Source organism: Tenrec ecaudatus, chromosome 5 (assembly GCF_050624435.1).
Source record: "Tenrec ecaudatus isolate mTenEca1 chromosome 5, mTenEca1.hap1, whole genome shotgun sequence".
NCBI lineage: Eukaryota > Metazoa > Chordata > Mammalia > Afrosoricida > Tenrecidae > Tenrec > Tenrec ecaudatus.
In genome coordinates, this window is record NC_134534.1 from 65,604,216 (window position 1) to 65,626,820 (window position 22,605).

Genomic DNA, 22,605 nt, shown 5'->3' on the forward strand with positions numbered 1-22,605 from the left:
CAGTGTGTCAATTCATCTTGCGGAAGGTCTTCTTTTTTGCTGCCCTGGTACTTTACCAAGTAGGATGTCCTTTTCCAAGAACTGGTCTCTCTTGACGGCGTGTCCAAAGTACGTGGGTCCAAAGAACTCTCCCAGCTCGCCTGCCTTTATCTTGGTTTGTCTGTTCATCATCCTAGGTCAGCTTGGCTACTATGTGGCAAAGCACGGCAAACATCACAACAAACTTGCAAACATCACTGTACGTTCCTGTACTTCTTGTAATTACCGAAAGGATCCAGTTTACCGGTTTTTGTTTTCAATTTTTCCATAAATCATCTTGCTTGGACTTTGAGAAGAGTGAAGAAAAAAAAAGAGACTCAAGAACCAAAAATTCTCATGTTTTCCAGAAGTCATTAAAACTAGCTACTAATCTTTTTTCCTTCGGGTGAACATTCCAAATATCACACCACTTCCCCAAATGCAAAACATTCATTATTATGATGACACCTCTGTCAAGGAAACACTTTCTGAATGGCATCAGTCCAAAATCTCCAAGTACACTCATCTTCGAGGCTGCAAAATGTTTTATTGGTTTGCAAAACACTCAGCTCGTCTGTTTATGACAAGAGTTGGGATGATACACCTTCTGGCTGCCTGTGACCTACAGCCACAGCATTTGACCTGCATGAAGCTTTGTTGTTGTTTTGTGCTGTTTCTGTGTTAGTCGGCTCTGTTAATCACAGAGTTGATGCTCATCCACTTTAAGACGCCTCTTCTTTCCCTGGGAGTTTCAACTGCAGCGATTAAAACCATGTGAAAGGCAAATTGGGCCTAGGGGAGGGGGTTTCTGGGTCTCCGGTAGAATACAGATTCCCTGGGGAGTCTATATCCAAAACTAAATATAGATTGGGGCTTATTTCTTTTTGTTTGCTCCCCCCACATTTCTGTCCTGTTCCCCTAAATCGGGTCGAGATTTAACCACTTGTTAAATATCGTGCCACCCATTCATTCTCCAACTTATTCCAGTCAAGAGTTGCCCCCTGTTACTTCATTGAAACGGTTTTCGTTAAAGTCACTTGTGACCTTCTGGTTGCCCGAGCCATGGAACACATTTCAGACCTTGGAAATAGATAAGAAAAACTAATTGGTCTCTGACCTTGAAGACCTTGTTGCCCGCTGAGGAGGAGAGAAGAGGAAAACAAATGGTACAATGTAGGAGAGGCTTGGCAGTGTTTGGGAGCATGAAAGCCATCCCTGACATTAGATGCTGGTGGGCAAAATCTCTGGACACTTCCACTTCCTTTGCCTGATAAAATACTGCATCTTGATCTTGAGCCCTGGTGATGGCTGAGGGATGCACTGGATCGCTAACCACGAGGTCAGCAGTTTGAGACCACCAACTGCTCCTTGGGAGAAAGATGAGGCTTTCTACTCCCATAAAAAGGATCATCTGGAATCCCACAGTAGCTGTCCTCTGTCCTCTGGGCCGCCAGGAGTCAGAATCGACTCGATGGCACTGAGTTTGTTGAGTTGCAGCTTAGTTTTTCTATCTTATCCCTGCTTTCTGCCAATCCTTCACAGCCCATCCTGGCACGCCTCCTCGACCAGGTGTTCCTGAGTGTTCAGACCACAGCTGATTCAGTTCTTATTCTAGAGCAGGGGTTCTCAATCCTCCTAATGCCAGGACCCTTTCAGGCAGTCCCTCAGGCGGTGGTGACCTCCAGCAATAACATTATTTTCACTGCTCCTTCATCACTGTCATTTTGCTACTGCTACGAATCATCATCTGATATGCAGGATGTATTCTCATTGTTGCAAAGTGAACATAATTAAAGCATGGTGATTAATCACAAAATAATATGTAATTATAGATTGTGAAATATTTATTTCTAATGAAATTTTGTCTTGGAGCATGGGGTAACATGGGTAGCAGTCTTCACGTGGGGCACTCATACGTGGTCGTATCTGCATGTGGGCAGATGACGGATAGAGGAGCGGTGTCTTGGTTCCTAAGACCATCAGAAATAGGTGTTTTCCATGGTCTTAGGCGACCCCTGTGAAAGGGTCGTTCGACCCCCAAAGGGGTCGTGACTCACAGGTTTAGAACCGCTGTTCTATAGGCTTTGCAAGACAACCTAAAGCACATTTTGGACTTGGTACAATGAGATGATGTCACGTTTCTAGTTTGGATGTCTCTGCTTATCGTCCTTTCCTACTCTGCTCACCTGTCTGTCCCACAAGCAGCTCAAATTCCAAAGCTTCAACTCTCATCAAGAGTCTTCATCTCCACCTCTGTTCTCTATTTCAGTGAACAAGACTACACACCCCACCCACCCCATTCAAGCCAGAGCTGTCCATGGCTCCTCCACCTCCCTCATACCCACCATCACCGTGTCTTACCAATTTTGACCCCTAACTCCTCCCCATTGTTTGCTCTCAGTTCTTCTTCCTCATTGCGAGTAGGCGGTATCTCCCAGGACACAAATCTGTTTAAATAAGCCCCAGAGCATTTCTCAGTGCAGCAGAATAGAGTCCTAACTGCAAGCATGGCAAAGAAAGAAAGAAAAAGACTCCTCAAGACCGGCTTCCAGCTTCCTGGGGAATCTCAGCTCCTCTCACTTCTTCGCACGCGCCCGACTGTCTCCTTCAGTGCCGAGTACCTCTCCATTTCTCTCTGCCTCAGCCCTCGGCTCAAGCGTCCTGCCTCCCAGACTGCGGTAGGGCCTCTGTGCCTTACTGACCTCGCTCGATGCTGTTTGCTTTTTTATTTTCCTGTGCTCAACAAGCTCTTTAAGATTTGTCTTTGACTTTCCAAACATAGACTAGAGCACAACACCAAATACATGCTCAAAACATGTTCCAAATTGATACATGCGTTCTAAGTAACACACATCCTCTGCTAGTAGAGCAGTGGTTCTCAACCTCCTAATGACTCGACTCTTTCATTCAGTGCCTCATGTTGTGCTGACCCCAACCATAACATTATTTTTATTATCATCACTGTCATTTTGCTATTGTTATGAATTGGGTGACCCCTGTGAAAGGGTCATTTGACCCCCAAAGGGGTTGCGACCCACAGGTTGAGAACCGCTGCAGTAGCGTCTCAGCCAGCACCACTCTCCAGAGGCTTCCCGACTCCAGGACCATGGTATCTGATGAGGGCAGGAGATGTTGGGTGGACCCCTGACCATGAAACCCACTGGTCAAGTCACAAATGACACCACAAAGAAGCAAATGCCGACTGCGCACACAGTGAAAACATCCGTCCAAAAACAATTCTCTGAAAGGATGGAGTATCGTTTAATTTGTCTGTGTGTCTCTGGGTCTCCCATAGGAAGAATAATGGGACTTGGGGCCTGGGGGTGGAAGCAGGAATAGCACTACTTACCATCATTTAAAGATCCACTGGGGCACCTGGTGCCTCTGGTCTCCTCAGCTTTAGTGTCTGTAGTGGGGATCTTCATCCCCAAGGGATGCCACTGAAAGGTCCCATTGAACTGCAAGGGATAGCTATTTCCAACATATACCAGATCCTTCTGTTCATGGAGCAGCAATAAGGGGAGCCACCTTCTTGGCAGAGGTAATGGAATCTGATCAGCAGAGGCCATTTCGACACAGGGAGCAGAGAAGATCCTCTGGGTACCTCCACTGGTTGGCAGCGTTGACTTGGGTGCTCCCTTTGGCCTAGCTGGAGCTATTTAGGACTGTACTACAGTCTAATCGATCACGTCAAGGTTGCTTCCATCCTGCTTTCTTTCCAAAATGTCATCCTGCCTCCCCCTGCCCCTTCCTCTTTATTTTTTCACAGGGGCCCCTCCGCTAAGTCTTGTACTTTTACTTCCATTTGGCCATTGGCTTGACAAAGGACCAGTCAGATATAAAAGTAGTGGTGCCCAGGAGGGGAATTACTTATAGGCATGGGGGCAACTTGCACCCGGCAGCCTGTTGGTGTCTCTGCTTCTTCCTAAAGCTGGCTAGAACAGTACTTGTCCTCACCCTACAGATGTGCCTTTGTTCCCATTGGCAAGTGTAACTGACCATGGTCAAGACTAAGGTCTTGGCATCAGAGAAATGGAAAGTTCAGAACTTGACCTTGCCATTAATTAACTGTAAAGTAGAAATGGCAACTGCCAAGGGTTATTATGAGGGCTGAATGAGAAAATGCCTGTCATGTTGCTGGAATATGGCAATTATCCAATCAATTGCGGCCAGTACTCATCATTTCTTCACTCACATGCCTAAACTGAAGGAATGCATCAAAGATGCCTGAAATGCTTACTAATTTCAAGAGAGAATGATGAGGCTAAGCCCATCCTTTCTGCTAAAGAGCTGAAATACGCTGCACATGGTTTATTTTTTTCCCAAGGTCTTTTTCCACCATAGATCCTCTCAGTTGAGTTATCAAACCAAACTCACTGCCATTGAGTTGATTCTGATTCACAGGGATTCTACAGGATAGGTTAGAACTGCCCCTATGGGTTTCTGAGACTGTACCTTTTTACAGGAGTAGAAAGCCTTGTCTTTCTCCCGCAAAGCAGAGGGTGGTTTTGAACTGCTAACCTTGCAGTGAGCAGTCCAGTGTGTAAGGTAGCACACCACAGGGCAGAAACACACAAGGAGAAGCAGGCCTACCCTCCAGCCAGTGCAGCAGTTACCAGTCATGCTGTGTCAATTGCCAACTGTTCAACCTCCACACGAAGGCGTCTCCTTCAGCTGTCCCCTAATCTAGTGCGTTGACCCTGCATTTTGGAGAAAAGTGAATTCATTTGCATAAAAGAGAAAGACAAACAAACAGATGCACTTGTGTTGAATGCGTTCCCACTCCTGGTGAGCTTCTGCGTGTGATCAGAACTGAACTCTGCAGGGTGTCCAGGGCTGTGACCTTTCTGAAGCTGATAGCCACGTCTTTCTTCCAAAGTACTTCAGAATTGATTCAAACTTCCAGCCTTTCTGTTAGTAGCCCCGTGCTTCATTAATTGTTTGTGCCACTCAAGGGCTCTTCATTTGGAGGTCTGATGATACAGTGCTGCTCTTGGGGGGGGGGGGGCGGTCTTCTCCCTTCAAGCCCTTGGGTCTTTCTCTGAAAGCTGTTGTAAATGCTTTGCTATCAGTAGCTTAGTCATAAAGTCAAAAATAACCCAATGTCTTTCTTAAGAAGAGAGGGGAAAATGTGGTTGAGGAATGGTTCCAAGTACCTGTATTAATTTTTACATCGGTGGTGTTTAAAAAAAAAACTAGGCTTGTAATACTATGACATAAATTTACATCTTCGAGACACTGGAAAACCAATCCTCCACAGTGTTTTGTAAAGCCCGGAGCTACAGTAACAGTAGGCGGTTGGAAACAGATAATGTATTCTCAGAGAAAATAGACTTCTTGTCATATTCGGGTTGGAATAGGCCAGAGGGCTTTCTTACTTTTATTATTGCATGCATAATTAGCCAAAGAGACTCAAGGGCCTGAATAATGTCCTCTAATGACCAAATAATTTTACACAATTTATAGAATGATGAATCAGCTTAACAGCTAATTTGTAATTTAAGTGAATGAATTCCAGGTCCCAAAATAAATGGATTTCATAGATGAAATAAACAACTCATTGCTTTATATGCTTTGGGGTTCAAGTTTACATTCCAGAAACTTCACGTTTAACTTGTAGGACCACACCAGGGAGAAAAACGTTCACGAAGAGCCTGTAGCTAGGCGCTTGCTGTGCCCACTTCGAAAGCCCAAGCAGTAGTTAAAAATAGACTCCAGGGGTCCAAGATTGACGCGCATTTTTATTCAAATATAAAGGGGACATATTCTCTTCTTGTGAGATTTTTCTTGTTCTTTGAGCTGTGATTACCTGAGTACAGATGTTTTCAGCGCATCTTTCCCCTATGACAAGTTCTTGCTACAATGAAATTTTCCCTCAAGAAAGCGCATTGATGCTGACATGCAATTTCTTCTTATTTTAGCCGAGACAGAATCAAAATGATCATCCTTTCTATTTCCTCATCACTTTACTGTCATGTTTGAAAGTTATGGTTTTCCAATACAAGAACGATCCTGTTTTTCTGTTGTCTTCCTTCCTTCAACAAATGGTACTCGACCGCCTACTCTATCACCCAACAGATCAGACACTGGCATTTGAAAGACCATTCAGACACCGTCTTTCACAGGAGAGCAGAGTCCAACGGGGAAAGCAGATACGCCAACAGAAACATCACCAAGTGACTGACGCATACAAGAAAATGATACTGGGCTCGGCCCGTGCCGTTTGGAGTTCCCCATAGGTGTCTAAGGCGTGTGCCTGATTCCTTTCCCACCCCTTTATTGTGACCCTACCAGCTGATTTCCACTAGCACAAGCATTTGGGGGAGCCAGCCCCGCTTTTGTCCCTAATCTGGCTACCTGCCCCAGGGTTGCTATGAGCTGGAATTGACTGAATGACAGTAGATTGCCTGGTTCTGTGGCAAGTCCCATTCTGGACCCAGAGAGCAGAGACAGATAAAACAGGACTGGTCCCAGCCATCCTAGGACTGTCATTCCATCGAGAGGATGACCTTGTTGTTGGCTGCCATCAAGCCCTGATGGTATAGTGAAAAAAGAAGAACGAACAAAAATGATACCTCCACAGACTTAGAAAAACAAACAAACCCCCAAACCAAACTCATGGATACTGAGTCATTTCGGACTCACAGTGATCCCATAGGGTGGGGTAGAACTGCTCCTGTGTATCTGAGACCATAGCTCTTTACGGGATTAGCTTATGGCTGGAACGGCTGACCCCGCAGTCAGGAGCCTAACGCTCCACTGTCACGCCACCAGGACGCCTTCACAGACTCAAGGACTCCTTCACATCTCTGATCAAAAGTCCATCAGAGATAACTACCTGGGGTGGTTGAGGGGGGTGGGGAGAGGGTGTGTGTGTGTGTGTGTGTGCGTGCGTGTGTATGTAAATCTTTGCCATCTTAAAGACCTTGAACTTGATCCCAGAAAAAAACTAAAATGAATTGACTTGTGGGGATCTAAGACTGAAGTCAAAGAAAACAATTAATCAACTATTACACGAAAATCAAGATAGGGAAGAACACGCAAGAGTTTGACAAGGGGAGTGAGAAGGTTCAGAAATAGTCAGAGGACACAATCAGCCAGTGAGGGAGAAACATGGCTGATGTTCTATTTTGTGTGGCTGATTAAGATGGAGGGCAACCACCCAAGAGAAGAAAAATAGGCACAAGGGCTGGTTTAGAAAGAACAGCAGTGAACTGCATTTTGAACACATTAAATATGAAATATTAATGAGTGTGGAGTAGAGATCCAGAGACAGACACAAGTAGAACTCTGAAGCTTGAGGCAAGGCTCTAGAGATAGAGGCTTTGATGTTGTTGGCACTTTGTTGTTAGCTGGCCCTGAGATGCCTTCACTCACAGATATCCCAGGCAAAACTGAGCAAACAGGTCCTGAGCCATCCTCACAAACAACTGACTGGCTTAAAAAAAAACCAACAAACTAGATGACTGGATTTTCCCTCTAGTCCATCTTAGTCTGGAAGCTCTGCGGAAACTTCTTCAACCTCATAGCAGCGTACAAACCACCACTGACAGACAATAGTGGCTGCACAGGAAATACATTGCTCAGAATCAAACCTATGTCTGTCATAGAAGCTAAGAATTCTGTCACTGATCCATTAATGTTTCTATCAGCTTGTAAACTCACTGACATTGGTTCAGTTTTGACGTATAGCAACCCTATAGGTGAATAGAACTGCCACCCTTGGGTTTCCCACGCTGCAAATCTTTTTTATTATTTATTTTTTATATTTAAAAAATCATTTTATTGGGACCTTGTACAACTCTTATCACAATCCATACATCCATCCATTGTGTGTCAAGCACATTTGTACATTTGTTGCCCTCGTCATTCACAAAACATTTGCTTTCTACTTGAGCCCTTGGTATCAGCTTCTCATTTTCCCCCTCCCTCCCCGCTTCCCCTTCTCTTATGAACCCATGATAATTTATAAATTATATTATTTTGTCATGTCTTACACCATCCGATGTCTCTCTTAACCCACTTTCCTGTTGTCCATCTCCCAGGGAGGAGGTTATATGTAGATCTTTGCAATCCGTTCCCCCTTTCCACTCCACCTTCCCTCCACCCTCCTGGTATCGCCACTCTCAGCACTGGTCCTGCAGGGATCATCCACCCTGGATTCCCTGTGTTTCCAGTTCCCATCTGTATCAGTGCATATCCTCTGGTCTAGCCATATTTGTAAGGTAGAATTGGGATCATGATAGTGGGGTGGGGGTGAGGGAGAAAGCATTTAAGAAGTAGAGGAAAGGATGCTGTAAATCTTTACAGGAGCAGAAATTTTCATCTTTCTCCCTCAGAGTGGCTGGTGGGTGCGAACTGCCGGCCTGTGGTTAGCCCGAGTACCTAATCCTCTGCACCACCAGGGTTCCTATCAGCATATAAGTAGCGGTTGAAACTACAAGAAGGAAAGACAAAAAAGGCCCGATGAGTCCTCTGGGAAAGCGTGCAGATGAAGAGAAGCGGTAATCAAGAACGGAACGCTGGAACCAGCCACGTCTGCGGGAAGGCTCAAGAAGAGCGCTCCTGCGGAAGAAAGGAAAACAACGGGCAGAGCAAAGGGGCATCATGATGGACATAAGGTAGTGCACTGTTCCCAGGTGGGAGTGAGGGAGGGCGTGGGAGAAGGAGAGAGACAGAAAGACAGACCGTGAGAGAACACACGAGTTTTCGATGGAGCAGAAGTCCAATAAGGCAACCTAAAAAAAAAAAATCCAATTGAGAAATTGGAGAAAGACCTTTACTAGAACCGAAGAGTTGGGGAAGCGGAGTCACCTTATAATGGTTGAGGTGCTGCAGACTTAGAGTCGGTGGGGGGAGATTACTCTCTCAATGAACTCGGCTGAGAAAGAAGAGACTTGACAGGAACTAGAGGGCACTTGGAGTCGAATGAAGTGTTACATTCATTGAGGAAGAATTCACTAAATATAGATGTTTTTAAAACACAGACACTCATTGGTCATGGGCTGACCAATGGAAACAAGAGGTCATGGGGAGACATTCGGGATACAGGAGGATCTTTTGGTCTTGAGTAAGAGCCAGACCATCCATCCTCTGAAACGGAACTAGTAAGCATGGACATGGCTGGGAATAAGTTGAGAGTCAGCATAGCATGAGACTGAGCAGGGTCACCGAGGCCACTGGAAGTCACCAGCTGAGACCAGGAGTTTATGAAGAAGCCTTACAAAGAGAGGTGAAGGTTGATAATCATTTCAGGGAGGAGGGGAAAGGGAGCTGCCACACAAAGGTGGGACCAACTTTACCCGAGGGTTGAGAATCTGTCATCATATCCATCCTCAGAGCTGCATACATTTTCTCCAACTGCACTGGTCAGATTGGATAGAGCTAGAGGATCATGGTCCTTATTGAGGGGTCCTGGGTACATTCCCAAAGTTATCGTGATGCTAAGAAAAAAGGGAGAACTGGGGAGAGGGCATTTGGGTGACAGATAAACAGTTGTAACCAAATGGAGAAGGAAGAAGCTCATCAAGTGAGAAAATATGCAGAGAGAAAGAGAACAGAGATTTTTGAACTTGCTGCTGCAGTGGAAATTAGTATGTGAGAGAGTGAGACTGTGGGGAGAGTAGATGGTTGCAATTTAAGATTTCTCAGATGAAAGCATTTCTAGGTGATGACAAGGTACAAGATGTGGTCCTAGAAATAGGAGCAGCTATGGAGGTCACTAGAGTTAAAGAGCTTATTAAAGTGGAAAGCAGGCAGGAAGGGGCAGTCACGGGCATTATATCTGATAATCTACACGCACACTCAAGTCTCCTGCATTTATGAAGGCAGTTAATGATAAAGGAAGTCTGTGGACCAGACTTCAAAGACCTTAATGATGATAATTGTTTGACTTTATTGAGTACTTTTATGCTTCTAGGCAGGAACCTTTATGGAGTAATGGGTTACACGTTGGGCTGCTAACTGCAAGGTCAGCTGTTCAAAACCTCCAGCCACTTTCCAGGGGAGAGAGATTAAATTTGAAACTCCTGCAAAGATGTACAGTCTAAGGAAACCCCCAGGGGCAGTTCTATCCTGTGCAGGAGGGTAGAAAGCAACCCGAAGGCAGTGAGTGAGATGCTTCTAGGTACTATTATAAATTCTTGGCATATGTTTCACCCCTATAATGGAGGTATTGATAGCATCCCCATTTTATAGAAGAAGAAAATCACAGCACAAGTGGTGGAGCCAGGATTTGAACTCAGGTATGTCGACTCCAAGACCCCATGTCCATGACTGCTGTATTAATGAGAGGTTGAAAAGTCCAACTCGTTTGTAACAATGCACAGCTGTTACTCCCCTTGCTTAAGTTCTGATCATCTCTCGCTGGAACTCCTGAAGTCTGCGCTCCACAATCTGCTGCCCAATAACAAACCTGTAGCATTGCCCTGTGCACATCTCTCCTCATTAAACCTTTAATGACTCGCATTTCCTTACTGGGTTAAGTGTGAACTGCTTTGTTCAGACTTGAAAGCACTCTGCAGTCTGATCCCTATCCATTTTTCCATCCTGTCTTCTCCCACTCTCTTCAATGACCCTCTTACCCCAGGCTCTGGTGCCTTGCATCACGCCCTACCATGTCCCACATGTAATAGGCATTCCGTGATGATTGGCTGATGAGCTGGTGGATAACAATGATTTACATTTGTGGGCAAGTTTACAGAACCATTTCTATTGTATCCAGTGCCTCACTTGAATTTGGCACTGAGACTTGGCAGGGTGGCATTTTGTCTTAGGTGTTGGGTTGCTAATCTCGAGGTTGGCAGTTTAAACCCACCAGTCATTCAGTAGCAGAAAGATGAGCCTATCTGCTCCCATAAAGACTTGCAAATAAACAAACTCACTGCCATCATGTGATTCCAGGCCATAGCGACCCTATTGGACTGGGCAGAACTGCCCTTGAGGATTTCTGAGACTGTAATTCTTTATGGAAATAGAAAGCCTCATCTTTCTCCCTTGAAGTGGGTTGGTGGTTTCGAACCGCTAACCTTGCGGTTAGCAGCCCAATGTATGAACACCACGCCACCGGAAAGGTTTAAAGTCTCAAATATTCTACATTAGGGTGAGATGAGTCAGAATTGACCTGATGGTAATAGGTTTAGGCTTTGGCTCATTTTTCTCTGATAGAGGCTGTTGAAACCTGGAAAAGGAGTGTTCTATGTTTTATAAAGAAAGAAAATCTGGGAGGAGGACTTAATGACTCTGAGTGAACTGATAATGTCCGCTCTTCAAGTTACATACCCATTTTATAGATGAAAACCTGAGGCACTGAGTATTTGTGAGCCAAACCAGAACAATGAATATATAGTTGAGTAAGTGGTCAAGAAGGCTGTATCTGACCTCCTCTTGCTTCTCTATTGTCATTAGTCAGATTTGAACGTGACTTCCCCTTCCATCCTTTACTTGTTCCAACACCAACAGTTTCTCCTGTGACACTCTACTTTTCTGCTCGGTTTGATAATTCACTGCAATGACCACACAGCATTCACAGAAAAAACTCACAATTAAGGCAGTTTATTAGGGGAGTTAATGGGTCACCACCAGTCAAGATGGGTAAACAGTAAGGATAGTCATTGGTCCACAGCAGTGCCTCTCATCAGCCAGCAACCAAGTCTTTCTCTGGTCCTCGGCCTTGAAGACATGTGATTTCTTGGCTTCTGCCCCTGTGGACCAAGAAGCCAGCCTGTCCCTCTGTTTCACAGTCCTGTATCCCATGTGCTGCTCCTCTGTTCTGTCTCATGGTCTCTTGCCTCAGCCTCTGGTCTTGACCTGACTCATTTGTCCTGTCCAGCAGCCTCTGGTGCTTCTAGTCTCAACCTCTGCCACTTCAGATCGATCTTGAACATTCTCCACTGGTGGGTTTTTTTCCCAAAGGTCCTGGAATTTCTCTGTGGTCCTGCTTTGAAGGTGGCTCATTTTTATACGGTTGTGTAGTTTTGGTCTTTCAGCCGAGCATACTCCAGAAGAAACAGAAAGTGGCGACACGAGTCACACCTTCTACTAAAGTGGAGACTTTGAAGATGCCCCATGTTAATCCTGCCTATTAGCATTGAATGGGGATGGTAACCACAGGCGCACAGGCTAGAGTTGATGATACTTCACAAAAGGGATTATGGCTAGAAAATAATATATATTATTTTCTTCTTTTTAAAACAATAATTTTATCGGGAGCTCTTACAGATATTATAACATTCCATAGTTTTATCACATCAAGCAATACTGTACAATTGCTACCACAATCAGTTTCAAAACATTTTCTTTCTTCTTGATGTCTTGATATCAGCTCCCCTTTACCTCTTCCCTCCCTCACTAGAAACCCTTATTTACTTTGTCATATATTACACCATCCAAGATATCCATTCACATGCAATACTGCTGTTTCCTTGCCTTGAGTGGGGTTATTCAGTTGTTAATGCTATCAGCTCCTCCATCCTCCCTTCCTGCACCCACATGGAATCATTACTCCTGTTACTGTCTCTGAAGGGTTATCTATCTTGGCTTTCATGTATTGAACTATCTTAAATATACAAATGAACATATTCAAGTCTAACATGATTGAAGGAAAACAAGTAAAAATCCTAATAGCAAGTGTAGGAAATATTAAAGAACTGGAGGATAGATACATGTTTCATCGGGGTTGTACTGTACCCTGGATTTATCATCCCTTCTGTGTGGCCCTTCTGAGAGACACTGTACAATTGTCTTACAGGTGGGTGGTGGGTTTCCACTACATCCACTCCCCTTCACATTGATTTGGTTGCTTGTTTTTGAATTCTGATACCTCTTCCCATCCACACCTCATGATCACACAGGCCAGTGTGCTTCTTCCATGTGGGCTTTGTTGCTTCTAGAAGGGCTGTATTTATTGACAAGATCTCAATATAATTACCTCGAGTTTGGCAGTTTTATTCATCCTCCTGCCTACCTGGTAGTAAACTGGGCTCCTTAATGGTAGAAACAGACCTTGATTGCATTACCATGGCACCTTGTAAACAGTATATTCTCTATATGTGTTTGTTGAACAAATAAAGAGAAAACTGGGTGTTAACCTTTATGTCTTAAAGGTCATTTTATGTAAGTATTAGATAATTAGGTCAATTCAACTTGATATACAAGGGGGTATACCCCCAAATGGATAAAAGCTCCACTGGGTGGAGCTTTGGTAGTACATGATTTTTCTTGCCAGGTGAACATCTAGCAACTCATTCTGAGCTAGGGCATCCAGTGGCATCACCTGGGAAGGTTCTCTCTGCTCATAGCGAATTTTTTCGTAAAAGCAGTTTCACTCAAACCTCGTTTTGTGTGTGTGTGTGTGTGTGTGTGTGTGTGTGTGTGAGATAGATGATTTAAGAGAACAGCACACAGCTGTAAATTTTTGTTTTCTGCTTGAGAAAAATGCCGCAGAAACTGTTGTGATGTTGAACACAGCTTACAGGGAAAGCACTATGGGAAAAACTCAAGTGTAGGAGTGGTTTTCTCATTTCAAAAAAGGTGAAGTGTCAATTGATATCAAACCTTGTTCTGGATGTCTGCCAACTTTCTGAATGGAAAAAAATGTCAACAAAATTCATGCACTTTTGTTCGAAGACTGATGATGGACCATGGAAGAGAAGGGGAAGCTGGCTAGACTATCTTCGAGTTTGGTTCAGCAAATTTTAATGGAAGATTTGGGAATGAGAAGGGTGAGAAGGTTCACTGGGAAATTTGTGCCTCAGCTTCTGACTGATCAGGAAAAAGAGCATTGAGTGGAAACATGCCGTGCTTTGAAAGAACAGCTGTGAAGCGACCCAGACTTTTCCCCCCAATGTCATTACTGATGACAAGACATGGTGCTATTTTTACGATCCCCCAAACAAACATCAGTCAAGTCAGTGGAAGATGCCATTGTCACCACGCCCAATAAAAGTCAGTGAAATCAAAGAGCAAGATGATGGTCATTTGGTTTTTTGATGTGACGGGGATAGTGCATTTGGAGTTCATTCAACTAGGTGAGACTATCAATTAAGCTTTCTATTTACAGGTTCTGAAAAGATACTGTAAAAGTATTCGACAGAAAGACCTGATTTGTGGCAGATGGGGGACTGGTTTTGTCACCACGAAAATGCACCTGCTCATGCAGGTATCTTAGTGTGCCAGTTATTGGGGGAAAAAACAGCATGCCTCTCTTGCCCCACTCACCTGAATCATCTGACCTCACTCCATGTGGCTTCTTTTTGTTTCCATGAATGAAGAGGAACATGAAAGGACAGCAATTTGATGATGTAGAAGTGGCGAAGTAAAAATTGAGGGTGGTGCTGTCAGCCATCCAAACAGATGAGTTTGAAAAATGTTCAAATTCCAAGAATGGAATTACATATTTGACAAATGTATTAAGTGTAATGGAGAGTACTTTGAAGGTGATATGGCTGTTTTGTAAAAAATGTACATACATATCTTTGAAAAATATCTGGCTTTATTTGGGGGGTACTCTTCGTATATTTACTGAGCATCTATTGTATGTCCTGTTTTTGTTCTAAATTCTTAAGATAAATGACATTTTATTTGGTTGCATCAAATTCATTTCTGTGTTCCTACAGGGTGTTTTGGGGTTTTTTTTGATAAGTGATCAGATATAAAATGTATATGTGTACAATTAGAAGGCCCATGGAGGCTATTCAATTGATTTGAATTTAACATATGCCAGGAACATAGAATAGACTGGCTACTATTTAAAGTAAATCTAATCCTTCACTTAAATCCTGTGACTTAAATCTAATGACATTTGCTTTATGAAAAATTTCATAGTGAGCGTTAGAGAGCTCAGTTTTGGGGCAGGGAAGGGGGCCAGCACTCTCCTGTGGACTTCCAACACTAGAGGGCTTTCAGGCACTTTCTTAAGGCTTTTTAGAAGAAAGCAGCTAACCATTTGGAGCATTCTTTCTGACCTCTCCATGTGTTACACTATAGTTCCTGTTCCTACATTGTGCACACCATTCCTTTGAGGCCATCTATGTACCCCGCCCCACCCCCAAAATGGAAGAAGCACAGTTCACTGAAAGAGACATAAGGAAAGGCAGAAGTTAGACTACAGACCTGGTGAAAAACTAGGTCAATAGAATTGTTATAAGAGTCTTTGATGTTGCAAACAGTGGCCTGGCTACTTAATCAAAAGGCTGGCAGTTTGAGTCTAACTGGAAGTGGCTTGGAAGAAAGCTCTGGTAATCTACTTTTGAAAAACGGCTTTCTACAACCCAATTGAATACAGTTTTTCTCTCAAACACACAGGACTGTCAACAATTGGAATGGATTTGTGTGTGTGTTTAAGAATTTGTGAATTTCAAGTGCAGAAATCTGAATGGCCAATAAACATATGAGAAAATTTTCCCGATCATTAGCCATAAGAGAAATGAAAATTAAAACATCTATGATATACCACCTAACACCCTCAAAGATAGCCCAATTAAAAAAAAATCAGAAAGCAACAAGTGTTGGAGGGGCTGGGGGGAGATAGGAATTCTTGTCCAATTCTGGTGGACCTGTAGGTCTGTACAGTCACTGTGGAAATCGATTTGTTGATATCTAAAATAGATGGAAATTGAGCTACCATACAACCCAGCAATCCCCCTACTGGGCATATACCCAGAAGAGACAAGAAACAAACCACAGCCAGACATCTGTGCTCCAATGTTCATTGCAGCACAGTTCACAATTGCAAGGAGTTGGAAACAACCCAAATTTCCATCAACAGACGAGCGGATTAAAAAACGGTGGTACATACATACAATGGAGTACTATGCAATGCTAAAAAGCAGTGATGAGCGCATGAAGCATATCTCCACATGGGAAGAAGAGGAGGAAATTATGCTAAGTGAAGTAAGCCAAGCGCAACAGGACAAGTACAGCATGAGTCCAGTGAGGTAAGCTTAAAAATGCAAAAGGGGCATAGGGAAAAAGCTACTGTATACATACATTCCTGGGGTGAGGTCCAGGTAGGATGGGAGGGGCCAGACCAAATCCAGGGATACATATGGTAGCCAACTGAAAAGGAGGGGGAAAAAAGAGACATGGGTAGCAGGGGAGCAGGGCACTGACCCACCCAAGGGGAGGGTGTTGTTTATATCTCCACAGGGAAAGAGGGACAAGACTTCAACCCGGTGCTCCAAGACGTGACTGTGACATACCGACATGAAGCAGGGAACCAATAGAGAGGTCTGAGGGGCTGGCCCCAATCCCAACTACGTGGACAGCCCCCTCTTCCGCCAGAAGAATTCACTTCAGTAGACAGCACTGAAGCTACAGCTCTGGGAGAGAGGCATATCTGATCAGAGCACACAACAGCAAATTAAGGGGGAGGGAGAAAGTAGAGCACATCCTGGCCCACCAAGACCTGAGGATGATCTTCCTGCTTAGAGCAGCCATTGCACAGAGAAGATCATAGCGCCAGCCCCACGATGAGACGTGACGTCCCTCATTGACCCATAACCCTATAGGGGACAACAATGGAGACACAGTGCAGGAATTGTGACCGATCTGACCCCACCACACTGAGGAGAAACACTAAGGGTATGCAACAGAACAGCAAGGGCAGCAGAACAATGAAGTTCCTGGGGAATACCAAAAATAAACTGTGAGTCCAGAGCATGGCACCCCATCAGACTCATCTGGAAAACACTCCTAAAGGTCAACAAAAGTGTATTTATAGGTTTTTCTCTTTTTTTGTTGTTGCCATTTTGTTTTCTTTTGTTGCTTTGTTTTGCTCTGTCTTAGGTTTTTTTGTGTGCATATTATTATCTCTGCATATCTACATAGATAAGATTGGTGGGATAAATGATCTGGAGGAGAAAACAAGGGGATCAACGGTTCTGGGGGGACATGGGAAAGGGAGAGGTGGGGGAAAGGAAGTGGGTGTTAACAAACCCAGGGACAAGGGAACAACAGAGAATTTAAAATAGATGGTGAGGATGGTGTAAGAGGCCTGGTAGGGCTTGATCAAGGGCAATGTAACCTAGAGGAATTACTGAAATCCAAATGAAGGCTGAACATGATAGTGGGACAAGAGGAAAGTAAAAGGAAATAGAGAAAAGAACTAGGAGGCAAAGGGCATTTATAGAGTTCTAAATATAGCCATGTACATAAGTAAATATATTTATATATGACAATGGAGAAATAGATCTATATTCCTATATTTATAGGCTTAGTATTAAGGTCGCAGATGGACATTCAAGTACTCCCTCAGACAAGAACACTGTTCTATTAACCTTGCATTCCATGATGCTCACCTTCATAACACAATTGAAGAAGACAAAGAGGGTGCATAAGCAAATGTGTTGAAGATAGCTGATGGTACCCAGCTATCAAAAGATGAGGATAAACAAGTGGCCATCTAGCTGAGAAGCAACAAAGCCCACATGGAAGAAGCATACCAGCCTGTGTGAGCATGTGGTGTTGATAGGACCAGATATCAGGCATCAAAGACCCAAAACAAAAAATCATATCATTATGAATGAGGGGAGTGCGGAGTAGACACACAAAGTCTATCTATAGGCAACTGGACATCTCCTTACAGAAGGGTCTCAGGGAGGAGATGAGGCCATTGGGGTGTAGTATAGCTCCTATGAAACATACAACTTTCTTCTAGTTCTTCAAGCCTTCCTCCCCCCTACTATAATGAGCCCCATTCTACCTTACAAATCTGGCTAGACCAGCGCATGTACACTGGTACAGATAAAAGCTTTCAACATGGGAATCCAGGACCGATAAACCCCTCAGAACCATTGAGAGTAGCGATACCAGGAGGGGAAGGGGAAGGTGGGGGAAGATAGTTGAAACCGATCACAAGGATCTGCCTATAAGCCCCTCCCTGGGGGATTGACAACAGAAAAGTAGGTGAAGAGAGACATTGGTCAGTGTAAGACATGAAAAAATAATAATAATTTATAAATTATTGATGGTTCATGAGGGAGGGGAAAAATGAGGAGCTGATACCAAGGGCTCAAGTAGAAAAAAGAAGTTTTGAGAATGATGATGGCAACAAATGTACAAATGTTACTCACACAATAGAGAGATGTATGGATTGTGATAGGAGTTGTATGAGCCCCCAATGAAATGATTAAAAAGAAAAAAAATCAAAGAATAAAACACATAGCAACATTCTTAAATTGAAAAAATAAATCCCAAAGCACTTCCCTTTTTAGCTTTCGTGGATGTACAGGGGCTCCCCATTTCTGACTCCCTCAATTTTTCATCACTCCATCTCCCCCCAGACCCCAGTGCCTCCAAGCAACTTTCCATTTTCATGTTCGAAGCTTTTCAAGTAAGGGAAACTGAAGGGTCCTTAAGAGACTCGTGATAAAGAAGTCCATAGAGACTGAGAAATTCTACCTCGTGAGCTTCAAAATATTTAACCACGGTCTTAAGATCAGGAAAACACTTAGGCTCTTCTCCACCTAATACACAAAAGCAAGGAGCTAACAACCACAAATGTCGAATCAAATTTGTGCTATCAACCTAGTGGCACTTGAAGTTTTAACTAGTGGCTTTCTACCAGTGCAGATAGGGGTGTGATACCGTTAAAGTTTATTGTGCCACATGTGGGGTTAATTGAAGGGTGGAGGGATAAATGGCTCCGTGAACCTCACCTTTCCAGTTCTCGGGTCTCTCGCATTGTGATGGTCGGACCAGGGTGCAGCTGCCTTAGCCAGTTCCCTGCTTCAGCTGGCAAGGCTCACTTCCTGCAAGGCATCCCCAAGGAGAAGCCTCATGGGCCTACCCTGATGCAGCCCTGGGTGCTGGAGCAGCCGTGTGGAGACCCCTGCCAGTGCTGAGATGCTTACACACTTTCACTGATTCAGCTTCCCTCCTGCATTTGGCATCATAGTGTGTGTTTTGTGAGATGGAGGAGGACTTTATGGATTGGTGTCAGACATATGAGTTAATGTTGGACTTGTGGGTTGGCAGCACTGGGTTGGGATGTTTTCTTGATGCACAGTTAACCTTTATATAAAAATCTCTCTTACACATGAGTTTCTGTGGATTTATTTCTCTAAAGTACCCAGACTAAGACAGGATGTTTATGTTGTCCTTTGGCTGTGCCTTCACATTCAGTGGTGGACAAATTCTGAGATATATTCAAGGTTGCTATGGATTTGGGGATGTTGTGATTAATGGGAAGAATGCTCCAGGTTTTCCTCCAGGTATAGGTGGATTTGTCTATCATGACCAAGTTGTGGCAGAATCTTCATTAGGCCATTCTGTGGCTAAGTGCACAGAATATTCATATGAGTCGGTGTTGTACGTAGACTCTCAAGGTGGCTGAGGAAGTCATTCACCTCCTGATTTTGCTGTTGTTGGTAGGTACCATTGAGTCCATTCTGACCCCTGGAGACCTTACATACAACAGAATGAAACACTGCCCACTGCCCCTCCTGGGCCATCCTTACACGAGTTGTTATACTTGAGCCAGTGGTGGATTCAAATAATTTAACAACCAGTTCACTGCACTCATGACTGTTCAAGTATAAAAAAGTTATACTGAAAGGTATTTTAATATTTCATACAATTAATACTTTAATAAGAATAAAAGAGGAACATAAAACTAGATTATGTTATAAGAGTCTTAAAATATTAGTGAAAAATAAATAATACCTGGAAAAAAACAATAAAACTGGTATTTCCATATTGTATCTTGATTGGTGTCCTCACTTGCAATGTTCTTAGCTTTTATCTGAGCATCGTCAGCTGTGTGATGTATCCTTAACCATCTTTTCACTGTTGGAGTAGGGTTCCATTCCTTTAGAGGTAGGCCCATTAGACCATAGTTATTGTGCTTGATAGATTAGAAATAAGGGACTTCTCTTCTCTGAACATATAATGTTAATCTTTGAAAACCTGTTTCAGCTTCTACTGCACTTACAGCAATTGTTCTGAAAATATTTTAAAATCTTTGAACACTTTCAGGAATTTCATAATTCATACTCCTAATATTTTGTGGGCATTTGGGTTGGAACACAAAGCTGAAGCGAGCGATAGCATGATACCCTCTGCTTGTGGGGCATTTTTTCTCATTACATCAGATGTTTGTTTACTGAAGTAGCAATTGCAAGGGAATAAACATAGTATTTCATCGAAAGTATAATGAGTTGTATGAAGTGGATAAATAAATATTACAAGCACAGTCCTGTCTAATTATTTTAAAATTCTGTTTATATCTAATGAATTCAATCACTGTTTTATTTAGGAATTAAAAAAAATCATCATATAGCTCTTAGCACAATACATACATACATACATTGTATCAAGTACATTTGTTGCCATCATTATTCTCAAAACATTTCCTTTCTACTTGAGCCCTTGGTATCAGCTCCTCATCCCCCCCCACTGCCCCCTCCCTCATGAACCCTTGATACTTAATAAATGATTATTTTCTCATATCTTACACGACTGATGTCTCCCTTCACCCACTTTTCTGTTGTCCATCTCCTCAGGAGTTATATGTAGATCCTTGTGATCGGCTCCCCCTCTCTCCCCCTACTGGTATGGCCTTCCCCTCCTGGTATGGCTACTCTCAATATTGGTCCTAAGGGGTTTATCTGTCCTTGAGTCCTGTCTAATTTCTTATACCGATGGATAGAATGAACATTACTATGGGCTCTTAGAATCATCCCCTCCACAGATGAATGGAAAAAAGAGTAAGGAAGGTAAATTGGTGATTTCCACATAGGGTGGCTGCTCAGCCACCTTAGGGAACACTCTGATTACAAGTGCCATTTTAACAACCACTTTGCTGAACTCAACAAAAATTAGCTTTCTGTTCTGCCGAACGGGCTGAACCACGCCACTGGTTTCAACGTGTTGTTGCAGAGTGTCAATCCCTGTCTCCTTGATTGCCTTCTACTTTACCAAGCATGGCGTCCTCTTCTGGGGACACACCCCTCCCGATAACAGGCTCAAAGTCAGTGAGATGAAGTGTTGCCACCCTCAATTAAAAAAAAAAATCAACAAAACTCTCTGGCCAGACTTCTTCCAAGACAGATCTGTCTGTTTTCTTGTAGTCCATGATATACTTGATGTTCTTAACCGATGCTGTGCTTGGACTTGAGGGAAAGTTACTTTTAAATCCATCTCTGTCACTGCTCTGTGATTTTGAGGATACCATGAAAGATCGTGATAAAGGTTGTACGAGCCCCCAATAAAATGACTTTTTTAAAATTGAAAAAGACATATCTGCATTAAGACAGAACCTCCTGAGGGCAGGAGGCATGTCTCCCTTGCACTGTTGTTCCCCAGCATCCACCAGAGGACAACCACTAATGAGCACTCAGTGAGTCCCGGGTACACCATTTCCAAACTTTCTTGCTCACCATTTCAAAGCCAATAAGCTCTAGGTTTAGGAAAGTTTTGTTCATTTCATCAGTGTTTATCAGCAGTTATTTCAGTGGATAGTAGAGGGACAATAATGAGTAAAACATGTTCTCTGCTTATGAATAATTTAAATTTGGGTTTGCTCAGATCCAAGTGCAAGCTTTAGGCTTTTTCCTCGGTTTATTATTCAGGTCCCAGCACCCGGGCTTTCATTCTCACTCCCAAGACAGCCTTCGTGGCCTTCTTAGCAGTTCTCAACCTGTGGGTCGCGACCCTTTTGGAGGTCAAATGACCCTTTTACAGGGGTCGCCCAATTCACAGCAGTAGCAAAATGACAATTCGGAAGTAGCAACAAAAATCAACTTATGGTTGGGTGTCACCACAACCTGAGGAACTGCATGAAAGGGTCGCAGCGTTAGGAAGGTTGAGACCCACTGGTATCTTACTCAACATGGGGTCGTCCACTCGTCCTATACTCAATCCATTTGCCACAAGCTCGTTTGACATCACCCGCTCCCTCTGCACGCCTACCCCACCATCCACAGTTTATCACGATCATTCTTTTTTCCTAATAAAAACGGCAAGAGTTAATTTCCCGGCTTTGATCAACATTCCAGCGTTGTTCCATCTTTTAAACTGTAGCTCTCAGTCAGAATGTCTTGAGGATGCACCTTTTCTACTGCTTGAGCTCATGGGGTACTTCCCTTGTTCTAGGTACATGGTTAGTGGTCAAAAAACACTGGACGGTGGAATCCTTCTCATGTTGCTTAATTAACACCTATCAGACCACCAAGGGGCCCAGGTAGAGCAGTGGCTTAAATGTCAATTTGCTAACAAGAAAGTTGGCGATTCAAACGCACAGGCATGTCAAGGGGAAGAACCGAGTCAGTCTCCATCTGTAAAGGTGTAAGCTCTGAAGCCCTCGGACAAGCCCACCTTGTCCCTTGTAGTGTCCATATAAGTCAGAGGTAACTCCATGGCAGTGCTATTTTACTGATAGTCATTTTTCATACTCTGAAATGACCCCACCTGTATCTCTCTCTTAGATCAAATAGCACATTTCCTGATGGGCTCATCTTCTACCTGTTGTGACTTGAGCTAGCTCCGGAGACATTTTATGAAAGAGGGCTCTGTGGCTCAATGCAGTGGAGAAGTGCTGCTCTATTTTTTTTTTTTTTTTTTTACTGTTACTCAGGTCCTTTAACATCC